The sequence below is a fragment of the Cryptotermes secundus genome, unplaced genomic scaffold (genome assembly GCF_002891405.2).
Source record: "Cryptotermes secundus unplaced genomic scaffold, Csec_1.0 scaffold618, whole genome shotgun sequence".
Classification (NCBI taxonomy): Eukaryota; Metazoa; Arthropoda; class Insecta; order Blattodea; family Kalotermitidae; genus Cryptotermes; species Cryptotermes secundus.
This window is the reverse complement of record NW_019734973.1, coordinates 425,968-442,279: the sequence shown is the minus strand read 5'-3', so window position 1 is coordinate 442,279 and position 16,312 is coordinate 425,968. Positions and strand designations below refer to the sequence as shown.

Below are 16,312 nucleotides of genomic sequence, written 5' to 3'. Positions count from 1 at the left end.
AAAACTGATGCCGGAAGCAGCGTCATCAGCAGCGACTTGAGGCACAGAACAAATGATGCTCGAGATGGTTCAAGTTCGTATAGCAACAGGCGTGACCAGAGTGGTTTGAACGGCTGTTGTACTGCGATGTGGAAAGCAAATGGAAAAACTACCACATTATCACTTTTCCTGGACAGTCTCTTTCCAAAAACAGAAGATCACATTAAGTGGAGGAACTGTGGACCTGTCATCTGACAGTTACTGATCAATCAATCAGTATGAAAGGTGCAACGATATGGACTGGATTTATCCGGCTGAGGACAGGGGCCAGTAACGGGTCCTTGTGAGCACGGTAATGAGCCCCCGAGTTCCATATAAGGCGTGGAATTCAACTAGCTGGGCGAATATTAGTTTCTGGAGAAGCACTCCACTGCGGAGGGAACAGGGTCGTTATCCGATTCTTGGCCAGCAGCTGTAATTTATGAGGTTCAAGATATCGAATTTTCTGCTTGTATTTCATGAGTTCATTTTTTTTCTGGAGTTGGGATAGCTCAGTCATTATGGCGACAAGCTGGATGGCCGGGTCCGATTCCCGGAATTGGCAAGAGAATTTTCTTTACTCCGCAGTTTCCAGACTGGTTCTGGCGCCCACTCGGCCTCCTAACCAATTTTCCCTGGAGTAAAGCTGCCGGAGCGTTAAGTTGACTCACCTCCGTCTAGTGCCGGGGCCAAGAATGGTGGAACTATACCTCCACCCCCCCATATCTTATTTCATAGTGCTTAATTAATTAAGCACAGGGACAGCTTAACTTTATTTATTTTTCTGTTTCTATATCAAGAAACTGACCGCCTCTATGGTCTAGTGGTCAGAGTTCCTGGCTACAGATCCAGAGGTCCAGGGTTCGATTCCAGGCGATACCAGATTTTCTGAGAAGTAGTGGGTCTGGAACGGGGACCACTCAGCCTCGTGAGGATAATTGAGGAGCTATTTCAAGGAAATATGGGTTCCGGTCTAGAAGACCGAGATTAACGGCTGTGTGGATTCGCTGACCTGACCACGCGACACCCTCTATCCACAATAGTCGGCACTAACTTCACCGACAAGCGGCGTTCGCTCGGTCGGTATAGTTCGCTTGCGGACTACAGGCCATGGAGTTTGTTTTTTATATCAAGAAACTTATGAACCGAAGCTCAAGCAGTGGATGTTTCTAACTAATTTCACAATGCAGGTTCTGTATTTTGAAGCTGATGGTTGATCAGTTGGTTTAAGTACGGCCTTCAAAGAACCTCCCATTTAGATTTTTTATGTTGAGTCGGTTGAATCCAGTCCGCGCCTTCGCATACTGTTTGTTTAAAATCCATTATAATATTATTCTGTCATTCCAAGGAATCTCTCTTTTCTTATCTGGGAATTTTCCAATGGGTTTTATATGCATGTTCTGTGTCATCCTTGATTTAATTGTTGTAATATTGTTATATTGTTGTATAAGTTGAACAGTACAAATTACGAAGCTCCTCGTTATATTCATTTGTCATGCCTACCATTGCCCCTTTCTTACACTCAAATATCTACTCAGAATATTCTCAAAGCAATAAAATCGTGTCTGTAAAATTGCATCTCCAAATCCGAGATGTGTAGGTAGTTTCTTGAATCCAGGTTATGTAATTCCGTTGTAGATCAATGTAAAATGTACTAACAGCAGAATCTCCTGTCGGTCAGGTCATGACATAACTGTTTGGCCTACATCTGGTCTGAAGTATTCTAACTATCATTGCCCTAAGTGAAATTCAGGGCAATTTTTTACACGAGTTTTGAATTCCTTGCGGCAGTGAAAAGTAGGCTTAGTCTTCTGAGTTGTGGTGACTTGTAGTTTGGTCGGAGGAACCTGCTGAATATTTGAACTCCGAAGATGGAGGCTTCGGGTTCCTCCGAAATGTCGATTCCTGTCTACCGTACTACGCGTTATTGCATCCAGAAGACATTAATCTGGTTTTTGGATGGTAAAGGTAAAGCTGTCCCTGTAACAGGCCGTGGAGGCCCGTAGGGCTGTGAATTGTTGAGGTTCCAACATTTTCTCTAGTCAGTCGGCTCACAGATGGCTGTGAAGTTGTCAGCCTTATGCTCCGACTGTCTTTTACTCCCCAGGAAGATTCCTGGTACTCATTTCTGTTAGAGGCTGAGTCGACCCCAGGATCATTGTGCAGCTGTAAGGATTTGGTCAAACGAAAAAATTGAATGAGATCATCGGGATTCGAACCCGCGACCTTCCGACTTATAACATAGTGCCTCAACCAACTATGCTGCCGCTTGCCCCCGGTTTTTGGATGTCTCAGAAAATTATATTTAAGTGTCGGTGTGTTCGCCCGAGAGAAGCAGCTCCCATCACTAAATGGCCGATTATGGTGAAACTAGGTATGGTAGGCCTATTCTACATTTTGCATAGCTATTTTAATTTCTATTCGTTTTAGTTAACATTCATATATTATTTTTTAATCCTCTGCCAGATGGATGAACATGATATGCGACTTTATGTTACACGAGTAGCGCCATATCTAACTTTCACGCCTGCTTCTTATTGGCTGCTTACTTTCTGAAGATGCATGCAGTACTGTCCTCCGAAACATCCTTAGACTTTACCGGTTTACACAAAGTTACATCCTAGAAGATGAGGTAAAGTTGTTCCTGCGTTTAACTAATTAAGCACTACGCCATGAAGGCGTATGGGGGAGTGGTTATATAGATCCACATTTTCTTTACCTGGGCACTAGGTGGAGGTGAGTGGTCAGCTTCACGCCCCAGCCGCTTTACCCTCGTGGAAGGAGCTCCTTGTACCCATTGGATAGCAGGGTGGGTGGGCCCCAGAGCCGGTCTGGTCGACGTGAAGAAGAGAATATTCCTGACCCTACCGGGACCCAAACTCCGACTTCTCGATCGTTCAACCCGTAGCCAGTAGCTATGCCGACTACGTTATCCCGGCTCCTTACGTCCTAGAAGGCCTCTTGATATGAAACCCAACGCTGTCTTGGTCTACCTCCATCCTCGCGTTCACCGAAGGTAATTGAATGTCAGTTGTGGCAGGTTCTCTGTTTCAATTATTTCCAAACAATTTTCTCAATTTTGTTGGTATCCATTACCTCATTAACTATATTTATAACTTCAGCGTTCTCTTGTGCACAAATTTATTTTCTGGCCTAATCTAATGAAACCTAGTAACGGTCTCAAAAAAATTCATTTCCTTCAATTTGTAGGGATTCCTTTCGGTTTAAAATTCACTAAATTGAGTGGAGTCCCCCTTGAGAAGCAATTAATTATTCAGCTGCAGAAGAAATTTCTAACGTTTTCTGGAACTCCAAGGTTCATTATCATGTTCGAGTCCTCCATTTGTCCCTATCCTGAATCAGATGAATCCAGTCCACACATCTCCATTCTGTTTCCTTAAACTGCATTTTAATATTATGCTATCATCTACGCCTATGTTTTCTGGGTGGTCTCTTTCCCTCATGTTTCCCTTCCAAATTTTTATATGCATTTGTGGTCTCACATGCTACACGTCCTGCCTACCATTGATCATTCAAATTAATACTTCTGTATACAATATTATATTTAAGCATCCTGTTGCACTCCGTACGATAAATGATATAAACTCCGTCTCAAGTGCAAACAATATATTTTGTGTCTTTGATCTTGCTCCCTACACTACATGTTTCGGCCTCAGACGGCCATCATCAGGTGTATAACACTCACGTCGCTGTCACACTGCACCCAGTTCAAAATTTAACATCTAAAACACTCTCCCTGTCATTATCAACTTCTACTTCGTTGATAGCTGTCCACCCGTAGATTACTTCACACACGTTAATTTTGAGTTTATTGTAATAGCACCATAATAAAATCTTTAGTTCTAATTTTAAACCTTTAAATTCTTGTCCAAATTTTAAAATTTTAAAATTGTTAGGGTTATTCGCCCTGTGTTTGAAGTGCTGCAGCGGCTAGTTCTTGTTTCCACACTGTATAGGTGTTATCTGTAATATACAAATATATTTGTATTACTATCTTATGTATGTGGTGTTAATGTGGTGGTAATACAAATATATTTGTATATTACAGATAACACCTATACAGTGTGGAAACAAGAACTAGCCGCTGCAGCACTTCAAACACAGGGCGAATAACCCTAACAATTTTAAAATTTTAAAATTTGGACAAGAATTTAAAGGTTTAAAATTAGAACTAAAGATTTTATTATGGTGCTATTACAATAAACTCAAAATTAACGTGTGTGAAGTAATCTACGGGTGGACAGCTATCAACGAAGTAGAAGTTGATAATGACAGGGAGAGTGTTGTAGATGTTAAATTTTGAACTGGGTGCAGTGTGACAGCGACGTGAGTGTTATACACCTGATGATGGCCGTCTGAGGCCGAAACATGTAGTGTAGGGAGCAAGATCAAAGACACAAAATATATTGTTTGCACTTGAGACGGAGTTTATATCATTTATAATACTTCTGTAATTCAGATATCACTACTATAAATGTTTGCGTAATGTTGTATCAGTTAACATTAGTGTGCGAAAATCAAATTATGGCGTTTAATTTTAGGTTTTTTACTGTACTATCTTCATTAGTTGCATCCTTTTGTGTGTTCCAGATATGTATTAGGTTACCCGTCAACACAACAAACATACTCGCTTTTAATGTTTTACAGTTCGACATGTAGCAGGAATAAAGGGTCGAATTGTAAAACAATAAAAACGAGAATATTTGTTGTTTTGACGGTTAACGTAATTCCTATATACATACTCATACCGTATACGTGAATTGATATACTAATCTCTGTAACATTATCGACATAGTCCGCGAAGCATATTGTTATTACCGCTCACAGAAGCTAGATGGCATTGCATGTATTCGTGTGCGCTGTTGAAACTGGATTTTATTTCGCCGTGAGAAGTGAGAAAGGCGAAGTAAGCTCGGGTAGTATGGTATGGTGTTGTGTCAGCGGAACGCTGTTTTTCATATTTCGTTAAGTTCGAACCTTTCGGTGACCGAAGTGTTGTTCAAATACAAGATGAATAACAGTACGTCATCTCGGTTTTTATGGAAGTGCCGTGACTGCGTGTTTACATAAATAGAAAACTGAGTGCAAAGTGTGCAAACATTTTCTTTAAATACTGTGTTGGGTACACATTTCCAAGGTAAATGAGAAATGTAAATTTCGGATTTCTGGTGGAGAGGTTTATCTTCTGAGCCTTGTCTGTCTGGTGATGGTCTTCTAACTGAATTTCAAATAGCCTTGGGCTAGTTTCGTTGAAGGCTTGATTGGAGCCTACTTGGCATTTGTTTACAGCGTTGTTCACTTTTAATTTCTTCTGGTGGTGTGTCTCCCAAATAATGCATATTTAACCCTTTAAGCACAGTGTTACTATGTTCGAATAGACGACCTGATTTGACACTAGTACACTACCCACTTTCGCCCACAGTGTGTTTGTTATGACTCTTAGAATGAACAGCTTATTTCCCTAAACAACATAAGCAGTTGGTCTTGTAATGAAGGTGCTGAGTGTTTTCTGTTAGGGAGAAGCTTACTTACTCATGAAGCTGAGCCCTTCTTGAGGAGCCGCCAATTCTGCAGCTACTGAAGAATTTCCCAGCATTTTATGGAACCCTAAGGTTCATAACCGTGTTCACAATAGCCCTCCACTGGTCCCTATCCTGATCGACATCAATCCAATCCATACAATCCCATCCTGTCTCTCTAAGATCAATTTTAATATTGTTCACCCACCTACGCCTTGGTCTTCCCAGTGGTCTGTTTCCTTCTGGCTTTCCCACCAATATCCTATATGCATTCCTCTTCTCTCCCATTCATGCTACATGCCATGCCCACCTCTTCCTCCTTGACTTTATCATTCTACTTATACTTGGAGAAGAGTACAAGTCATGAAGCGCCTCATTATTCAGTTTTCTCCAACCTCCTGTAACGTCATTTCTCTTCGGTGTTAGGGAGAAACTGGATTTGTAAATATAATTTAAATGAATTTCAGGCTTCAGAGGATTAACGGCTTGTAAGATTCGGTGGCGGTTTGAATCAGATATTCTGTTTGAGTAAATATGTGACTCTCTTCACAGCTGCTATACTACATAAATTACTAAATTAGCAGGAAACTGCTAACAGCATTGATCGAAGTTGAATTGTTGACGAAATGAAAGTCTTTCATGATATGTATACAGTTTCCGTCTTGTAGTGCACTCAGTTTCACCCGTTACTTCACGACATGTTTCGGCAACATAGTGCCATCATCAGGTGCCCTAATTACGCTAATCTGTTTCATTACTTGCCGTTATAAAATTATTTAACAAGTGCGTATTTGTCAACTATAAGAAATTTTCACACACTAAAACTTGTTAAGATTATTCATCTTATGTGTCATAATTAACAGGACGCTAAAATACAACATTATGAAATTAAAGTCATATTAAATTCGGAAGATTCTTGCTGCTGTCAGTTCAGGCTCATGTAATTACCTTCCTATATGTAAACATCTCATGGTTTTGAACTTGTAGAACCGCATACATATTTCATATCCGTTGCAGTCATATAGATGGTATTGCTTAATTGATAGGTACTGATTGAATAATAAACTATGCGAGTTGGAATTATCTTCATTATTTCGAGTTTTCAAAAGCTGTGCGCACTCCAAGGGAAGGTAGGCCATATTGAGAGTAAAGTACTTAAGATTTTTCATTGCCTTGTGTGGGGTGAGACGGATTCTACTTGGTATGCAGGCCACCAGTGGGCCCAGCTTAAAAAGATACGTGGACCTAAAGAAGGGTAAGTAAAAATGAGCAGAGAAAATGACGTCGGTATTCTTCCTTAAGATTGTTACCAGAACATGCGATTAGCAGTATATGCATAGACAATTGTGGACGAGGAGCCTTGGGTAACATGAGACTGGCAGAATATGCATGGGGAATGAAAACTGCATAGACAGTTGTGGCCGAGGAGCCTTGGGTAACATGAGACTGGCAGAATATGCATGGGGAATGAAAATTGCATAGACAGTTGTTGACGAGGAGCCTTGGGTAACATGAGACTGCTAGATTATGCATGGAGAAATGAAAACTGCATAGACAGTTGTGGTCGAGAACCTTAAACGAAGACATTTTTATATGTACGCTGATACTGGATTATAATATTAAAACTGAGCTTCGAGAAATGGGATTGAATATTTTAACTGACTCAGGATATGTTCCAGTACCGGACTTCTGTCAACACTGTGGGCTTGTTTGACCTATGAGTGCAACAGAAGACCGTAGTATTTTTACCATCTGAATGACTGTCAGCGTTTCAAGGAACTCCCTGCACCGCAGTGTTGAACTTGCGATACAAACAACAGACGTATATGTTGCTCTCATTCACCATCGGTTTGCATTTCTTGTAAGTTTCCTTTAACTACATCAAATGAAAACATCATTCGTGTCCATCTTCATGATTTTTATCTTCTCGAAAGAATTTATATGAGATATTAAGGATTCACACCATATATTTTCGGAATAATCTTTCTGTTCCGTTTTACACGAAATTCAAATCGAACATCATTTAATGTTCTCAGAAGTACCCAAAATACGTAACACTGGTCGTCGCCATCATCTTCCTCCTCCGACGTTTCCGCTTGCAAGTTGGTCGCCCAACGGCCCAGCCTCTCTTAACTGCCGCCTTCCCACAGCTCCTGCTAGGAATTTCTGTGCATATTGTTTCTTCCTTCTGCATGACTTCCTGACTTGTTAATCCCGTGAAAATTTCTGGGATATATCGCCATGTAGATCGGAGAAATTCAACCGACGTTTTGGAGGAGTATATCGCTTCTATCTTCAGGCGTGACGAGTAAGCTGAGTAAGAAACCAATATAAAACAGGCAGCAAGCTGTGCTGTGCTTGAATCTTATTTGACTTACACTTCAACCCTGGAGACAGGTGATTTGTTGCTTTGAAAAGTTGATTCACTTTCACCGAGCTACATGTTATATCCACGAAGGCAGAACCCTTCGTGATCACTGCTGTGAGAACCTCATCCTGCACGAATTTCGCATCTTGATCTCGGTGACCCTCTTGGGCGTTTGCCGATAATTTTAATGTTCAAACCCCTGTTTAGGATTCCCTCTCTTCATGTTTACAAGGTACCTATACCAGCTAATTCCGTTATCTGTATTCTACGCACAAAATTAACGACAAACTGGTCTACGGTGAAGCTAAGCTGGACCTAGCAAGGCGGTAGAGAATTTGAAAGTGCCTTCGATAGTCATTTTTCAAATAAGGAAAGTAGGCTAAAATAGACAGGTGGTTACGTCTTTTATGTGAAATGTGTCTCGATGTGTAGGCCTATAATAAAATAGAAGTAAAAAGATGTGTGTGTGCTGTTTAGTAGTTTGTGAAAATAAGAAGTTGCAGTGTATTATTTCCATGACACATATCATTGCAGTGAAAACCAGGACCAGTGAGACAGGCATTGTGAAACAGGTGTATACTCTTCCGGAATAGGTCTCTTCACTCATGTTTAAGTACGGTTAGAAAGTCATTAGCACCGAGACTAGATAATTACTGTACTTTCAGTTACCGGCTTCGAACTTCAGTTCATGTACATTGCTGTCTTAGTGCTGTCCGTGGAAGTTGCCTGAACTCCCGAAGTGTGCTATGTGATTCAGTTAGACGGGAAATGAATGAGGTCGTACAAGTCATATGTTTATTTTACGCCATAACAAGATTACAGCGAGATTACAGCTTTGATGACATCATATGCAAGACCTTGCTATAATATTGAATGTCTTTCGGGATTCAGAACTGGAACGTATCACACGTCATATCATCCACAGGATTCTTCGTGGGGAGGGCGCTAGAAAAATGTGCATACAAACTTAACTTTTAAGCCGCTTAAGGCTATTTTTACTGATCGCCCCAGAGTATGCAGGATAGAAGAATTAAGCACTACGCCGTGAAGGCGTATGGGGGAGTGGATGTATAGTTCCACATTTTCCAGAACTAGCAGGAGGTGAGTGGTCAGTTTCACGCCCCTGCCGCTTTACCTCCGAGGAAAGAGTCCCCTGTACCCATTGGATAGAAGGTTGGGTGAACCCCAGAGCCGGTCTAGACGATTTGGAGAAGAGAAAATTCTTGACCCTACCGGGACTCCAAGTCCGACCCCTCAGTCGTCCAGCCCGTAGCCAGTCGCTATACCGACTACGCTACCCCAACTCCTTGCCGGATAGAAGAATATCTTGTTTAAATACCTATAATTTTGTTGTTGATTTTTATAAGTCTCTTCTTATCTTCAGTTTCGATTTCGATTTTTCTTTCAAGAGATCTTGGGGGGGGTTACAGATGTCTGCTGTTATAGTTGTGTTCATTTTCCTTATTCCGAATTGGAATTGCCGTGCAATTTACCAGAAACTACAACAGCTGCTGGGCACGACCCATTAGTCTCCCATTTCAACTGTAACTACCCACCAGCAACTGAATGCTGTGCGCAAGATAACTCATTTAGATATGGTGGTCATAAGTACATATGCTAATCGGAACGTATTACAGACGTGTGGCAGCAGCGTGGCCATCTGAGGAAGCCATGGAAACCTCGAAATGTGTAGTACAGGCCTTTGTACGTTGCATACAAGTAGTTCTCTTGAAGTAAGATGGCGGCCAACTGCTCCACGTGCAAGCCCTCAGCTTCTGTTGCCAGCCATTGTTGATAATAAGGCTTGTTATTAGCGGCATTACATTTCTTTGAATATTATGTTTTTGGCACCAAGATCCTCCTGACTAACCCAGTTGAATAAAATCGTCCCTAAGTAGCTTTTAAGCACTACAAAGATTACATAAAAAAACTGCATGGTTTTAAGGGACCGCCGAGGTGAAATTCAGTATTTAAAACTATCGAAGCTAGGGCTTCGAAATGTTGTATACTAACTCTGCTGAATGCTGCTAGCATCACAGTTTCATATGGGTTGATCCACGAATTCACGAGCTGTGCAGTTCCAAAATTTATATCTTCCACAGATTTCGGTATTTTGCGAAGAAATTTTGATGTTGTGAGTGCTTGTAATATTATCATGTATGAAGGTTTTATTGGATTTTCCCGTATCTATATTAATTTACGTTTAATGAAAGGTTCCATGTAATCGGCCACAAAACAATGAACAATTGCTTCATGCCATTGATTTTTCTTAATGAATATGAAGTCCGAAGGGAAAATCCACCCCAATTTTTGTCGAGCATCAAACGATAAACAACCAAGGAAAATGTTACGTATGTGGCACAATTTTTGGTATAATAAAGTGAACTCAAAACATGTGCGCAGAAAAGTAGTTCAAGTGTGCATACATATGCTTGTGCGGGAACACGCAGACATAAAAATGGCAAACGAATGGCCGTTTAATGAGGCTCTCGAGGCTTAAATTCGATTGCTTAGACCAATCGAGTTGATTCTTTGCTAACATCCAAAGTTCTTTCATGAAAACGCCAGAATGTTAGTGCAGAAAAACACAGAGGTTTAAAAGTGGCGACCGAATAAGCTGTTTTGGGAAGTCACACAAGGCTTAATTGGTTTTCATGAGGCCACTGATGGTTTCATAAAAGCACAGAATTACATTTCGTTTATTAGAAACTCCCAAATTTCACATCGGTTTCCTCTGAAAGTATCGTAATATGTACGACTGAATCAAGGAGGATGAAATGGATGGGACATGTAGCAGGCATAGGTGACGTGAAAAGTGCATACGAAATTTTGGTTGGAGAATCTCCAGGGAAGAGGCTGATAGACGCCAGAGGTCGATATCAGTATGGATCTTAAAGCAGTGTGTGGGATCTGGAAATAGCTACTTGAGGACAAGGTCCAGTGGCGGTCTTCTATGAACACGTTATTGATTGTTTTCTAAGGGCAGGGAATTTCTTTACCGGTTGAGTGGGTATCAAGCTTTCAAGGATAGACCCTGAACCATGAAGTTAGTTGGTTAGTTAACGATCACTTCGTCATTACCTCTTACGGTTAATCATTCATAACAAGCTACATGAAACAGAATGATTCTTGGGAAGATTGTAATCTCTCGGCTGGTGAAGATATTCTCTGTAGGTTCACGAGAACTCTTCACTGGATCATGCCCCACTTTCTTTAACTCTTTAAAGCACAATGGTTACTGTATTTGCTACCTTCTTTAATATTTAATAACGCCTGCATTTCACGCAGACGCTGTATTTATCGATATGATTGCTTGCTTACGCCTTGGCCGTACAGTCAAGGAACCTTGGCCTGCTTCACGACATATACCTTTTTTTTTTCTTCTTGGCACTACAGCCCCAGTGGGCCTAGGCCTACCTCCATGAACTTCTCCGTTCACTTCGGTTTTTCTAGATCTTACACATTCGGTAGGACTCCTTGGGCGAGTGATCAGCTCGTCGCAAGGCCTCTACCTGTACACAAACAGAAAAACGCACACACACAAACTAAACATCCATGCCCTGAGTGGGATTCGAACTCACGATCCCGGTTTCAAAGCGAGCGAAGACAGTACATGCCTTAGACGCTCGGCTACCGTGACCGACTCTTCACGACATATACCCTTTCTTTATTAATATTATATGTCTTTTCCTCGGTCTCTTCACTTTCAGCTGTTCGAAATCATTCTCTGCGTCTTCCAGCGGTCTCAATCTGGGCCTTCCTGCTTTTCTTCTGGTTTCTTGCTTGTTTGAGAAAGTTTGTTAGCCACCCTTGAGCTATTCCGATTGCATGCCCAAACCATTCCAGTCTTCTTTTGCAATCTGCTACGAGATCGGAGGCGTTATATAGTTCCCGCAGTTCCTGGTTGATATATTCCTCTGTTGATATTTAACTCTTACCAAAATGGTCTGTATTACTCGTACAATCCGCTCCTCCGTAGCTACTTATATCTCCAGTATGTGTTACGTATCTTTCGTCTGTCAACATATGGTCAATTTGGTTTCTGGCAAGAACATCCGCAGAACGCCATATTTCGTTATACGTATATATCTGTTAAGAAGATGCATAGTCACAGCCATGTTATTGCTGATAGCAAAACCTGTAGCTCTCGTTCATTGTTGGGTCTGTCGTGCCAACTTCGTCTCCCAATAGTTAACTAAAATATCTCCTCTACATTCATATCTCCCATTACAATCCTTGTCTCATGTGCAGGTGCCCCTAGATAGGTCCTTCTTTGCGGCTGTGCATAAGCACACATGCTCATAGTATTGCTGAACTCACCACTTTCTCAGAATACAGAAAGTCTCAGTCACTGGCTTGAAGACAGTCATCTTATATTTTTATGAATCAGAACTCTTGTGCCTAATGTATTATTATGAAAACGTCCACTGTAAAACAGTAGAATTCCCTGTGTCTATCACTCGCTCAACTTTAGTTCTAATTTCTTCAGTTACAAAAATAGAAATTCTATATTTCTTCAACTACAGTTTTGATTTACTAATGTTCCTGTTCTTAATAAACTTCGCACATTCAAAGCATCAAGATATAGCTCATTGTCCAAATTTTCAATCCTGCATCACTCGATAGGTTCCTTAACACATACTGTTGTATGAGGTGCGGTTCTTGGTCTCACGCCTAATCCCCAACCTGGAAGACCAGGGTTTCTTTTCGTCAGGCCCGTACCTTTTATTCTGAATGGCACAGGTGACCCTATCAAGAGCTTACTCCCTCACTAACATTCCTCACTAGCTGTTCAGGGCAAGCAGACTTCCTTACCACGTTGCTGGAATAGCTCAAGCGGAGGGATTTTCAGAATAAACTGCAATTGTTTTTTAGCAGCATCAAGTAGTGGGTATTTGTAATGGAGACTCATTATGTTTTCTGTGACGTAGGAACAGAATTTGTGTTATTTAGATGAACTTCAGGCTTCAAAGGATTAAAATAATCATCCTTGTATCGCTAATTTAGTGCCACAAGGCAGTAGTTTATAAATAGTCTAACAATGACTCAGGAAGAGGATTGAATGAAATTAGAACCCGTACCCCTGTCTTACGATTCTCAGACCTGCGCTAAGGGTGATAACGACCAGCAAATTCGTGCCAATGGCTGAAAGAGAGGTGCTAAAAAGACGCGCATGTGTACCGTTTCTCTTATATTTGAATATCGTTCTAACAGTCTGCCATCTTTCTCGTATGGTTGGTGTACCATGCAGAAGTGCCCCTTCTTCGCCCGGGATGTAGCTGCTTTCCTTGTCATCACAGTGTGTGGTACCTAAGGCCTTAAAAAACGAGTAACACTGAAATTGAGACATTAAAGTTTACGCCTGTAATTCGCATTTGGAATGAGAATTCGAATCGTACCCAGAAGTTCTACGGCAATACTTGCGCATCGCTTTAATATTCGTGGCTGCGCACACATCTGCAAGAGTGGGAAGTAAAGTTCATATCTTCACGTAATCTGTAGGGGAATTATATTTGTTAGATATTTCTGTTACGTGCGGGACACTGTTAGATTCTGAAGATATATCCTGCGGTTTACGTGGCTTCCATTTCTGCGAATTTATTTATTTTCAGATTATGCTACCAGTAACTCAGGCTACACGTGCGTATAGCTTCGATACAGTTTTCTTTTACAGGCCTACAGCCTAAGCGAGTGTTTCCATTCGTAGCAGCATCCTCACATTACGCGCGGTATCTCTGCATATACACGGTTCTATTCTCAGAACTACCTAATTAGAAGAAGACTTTTCTGCTTCCTTAACATCAGTTGTTGTCTAAGAATTAGGTGTGCTGTCGATGACCCTACTCCTTCCTCCTCCCCTTCTCTTCCATAAACTTTGTTTCCCCTTAAATTTAGGTTCATGATCCTTTTACACCTATATGGATTGATACTTAGACATAAGGACATTGTGACTGTAATTTAAGAATGGCCTTCAGTAAAGGATAACATGAATTGGAGATCGTTTCAAGCGGAACTAGTAGCAGTTCTAAGGCGCAATTTTATGTTACGTAAAGAAAATCCAATTCGCAGAGGTTATCTCGGTGGGAGGGTATTGAGAACTAATCACACTACAGTTGCAGCTGTGGAATTGTCGTGTTGCTGAACTATTCTCAGCCTCTTTGTAGTGTGTAGTGTATGACGTAGCTGCTACATTTCTGTTTCCTCTATTTTTAGAGTTATAAACTTGTATATTCTGGACGTACCTTAATTTTGGTGCACAACTGTTACAGAATTACTTCATAGATATTCTTGTCGCAATAGTCTAGATCCAGATGGACTTAGTATGGATTTCGCGTTACCTCAAATCATTTCTAAAATCAATCGAGAAAAATTACGTAGAATGTTATATACAAGTATTTGTACGTTCATATTACTCCTATAATCCTATAAACGAGGGGTGAGCAGCTTGCAAAATGGCACCGCAAATTAATTCAGTCCGACCCACGTTAATATTTATGTGTTATTAATATGAACGAAGTGTTGTAATCTCAGAATTAGTAATATAGATCTAGATTTCACAGAAATTAAGATCTGTGACTCTTATGAATGACTGAATGTATAAGGGGTGGGCCCTCTTGGCCCTTGCACCGCGACCACAGTGATCTGTTGTGCCTCTCCTTCTGATTATTCCCTCAGCAATCCTGCGCTTCGAATGAAGCGCAGGATTTTGTACGTGGGGGCGTCGAAATACTCACTTGATTCCATGAAGTATTGACCCAAGTGACGTAATCTTAAATAAGCTAAGGCCTCACATTCGCACAGGATATGTGTGGCTGTTTCATTGTCTTCTTGACACCTCTTACAAGTGGGACTATCACTTAGTCCAAGTTTGAAGAGGTGTCCTTTGAGGTGACAGTGTCCTGTAAGTAGTCCTACCACCCATCGTAGCTGGTTCCTGTTTAATTTCAACAGTTCCTTCGCTCTTTTAATAGAGGGACCTCGTATGAGTCCCTTTGCTTGCCTGAGTCCAGTCAAGGATCCCCAGTATTTCTTGTGTTTCATATTTGTCCAGTCCCTGATTGCCTGTCTGGCAACTCCTATAGAGATACCACAGGCTGGTTCAGGTGTGTCCCTTATTAAGAACGTATTCACCACAGTGAGAACCTCATATCTCACATCTATTGGCCTCTCTTATTTTATGTATTTTTATACGATGTTACGTTTCTAATACATTCTGTTAAATTTCTATTAGAGCTTCATTTGACGGGAACGAACCAAAATGAAATTATCTTCATAACGTATTTTGTATCCACCTATCAGATTTCTTCGAAATCCTGTAAGTATTTTTGGAAATAAAATATACGGACGGACGCAGCTTAGGCGTTTTTTTATATTGCTAGTGGGGTGGGACTAATTCCCTTGTACTGCTGCCACTTCTGGCCTATTGTACCAGCCCCAGATGATAAGTGAGGGTGATTATGGAGCAGTTGGTGGAATGAAGATTGGCAGGGGAAACCGAAGTACTCGGAGAAAATCTGCCCCAGCGCCACTTTGTCCACTACAAATCCCACTTGACCAGAACCGGGATCGAACCCGGGCCGCCGCGGTGGGAAGCCAGCGACTAACCGCTTGAGCTATGGCGCGGTCTAGCTCAGGCGGTTAGTCGCCGGCTTTCCACCGCGACGGCCCGGATTCGATCCCAGGCCAAGTGATATGGGGTTTGTTGTGGACTAAGTTGCACTCGGACGGGTTTTCTCCTAGTACTTCGGTTTCCCATACCAATTCTTATTCCACAAAATGATCCATACTCTTATATCATTCAGGGATGGTACAGTAGGCCAATTAGTGTCCGACCTACCAAGTGGACTCAGTCTCACCCAACCCCACAAAACTTTAAAAAAACTTACGGACGTACACTGTATCCCGATTATGCTCCTTGTGCAGACAACGACAGTGAAAAGCACTGCCGCTAGCCTTGGCCGATATTGTCCTGCTGCCTCTGCATTGAGCGCCAGGCCGGCGTGCGTTTCGATCGAAGCCAGGAATATCATCACTACGCCGGCTCGCCACGCCCGTCCCTGAAAGCCGAAAGCGAATAATGAATGAGAGTGGATCTTCCTAAGCTTTGTAAGACTAAGAATACATTTGGCGAAAATAGTCGAAAGGACGTGAAAGTCATTCGTAGGTCCTCTCTAGACTTTTGAGTTAAAACAAGGATAACTGAACAGAAAATAATATAAAATGTAATGTGAAATTTCAGGGTACACGCGGTAGCGTAGTTGGTTGAAACACTATGCTACAAGTCGGGATCGAATCCCGATGAGGTCATTGGGTTTTTTTTTCAATTTACCTTATCCTTCCAGCCGCACTATGGCCCTGGGTTCGACTCAGCCTCTAATAGAAATGA

The 16,312-nt window shown here is 41.5% G+C and overlaps 1 protein-coding gene across 10 annotated transcripts in view; it reads left to right on the top strand.

Moving 5' to 3' along the window:
- Window positions 1-16,312, top strand: part of LOC111869151 (trafficking kinesin-binding protein milt) — a 179,145-nt gene that overhangs the window by 95,979 nt on the left and 66,854 nt on the right. Inside the window, exon 1 of one of the 10 annotated variants that reach the window (XM_023860403.2) lies at window positions 4,894-5,176. The exons of the other annotated variants lie outside the window; for them this stretch is intronic. The gene's annotated coding sequence lies outside the window, so the exon portion shown is untranslated. Of the gene's footprint in view, window positions 1-4,893; window positions 5,177-16,312 lie in introns of those variants that run through there. 10 annotated transcript variants of the gene reach the window in all.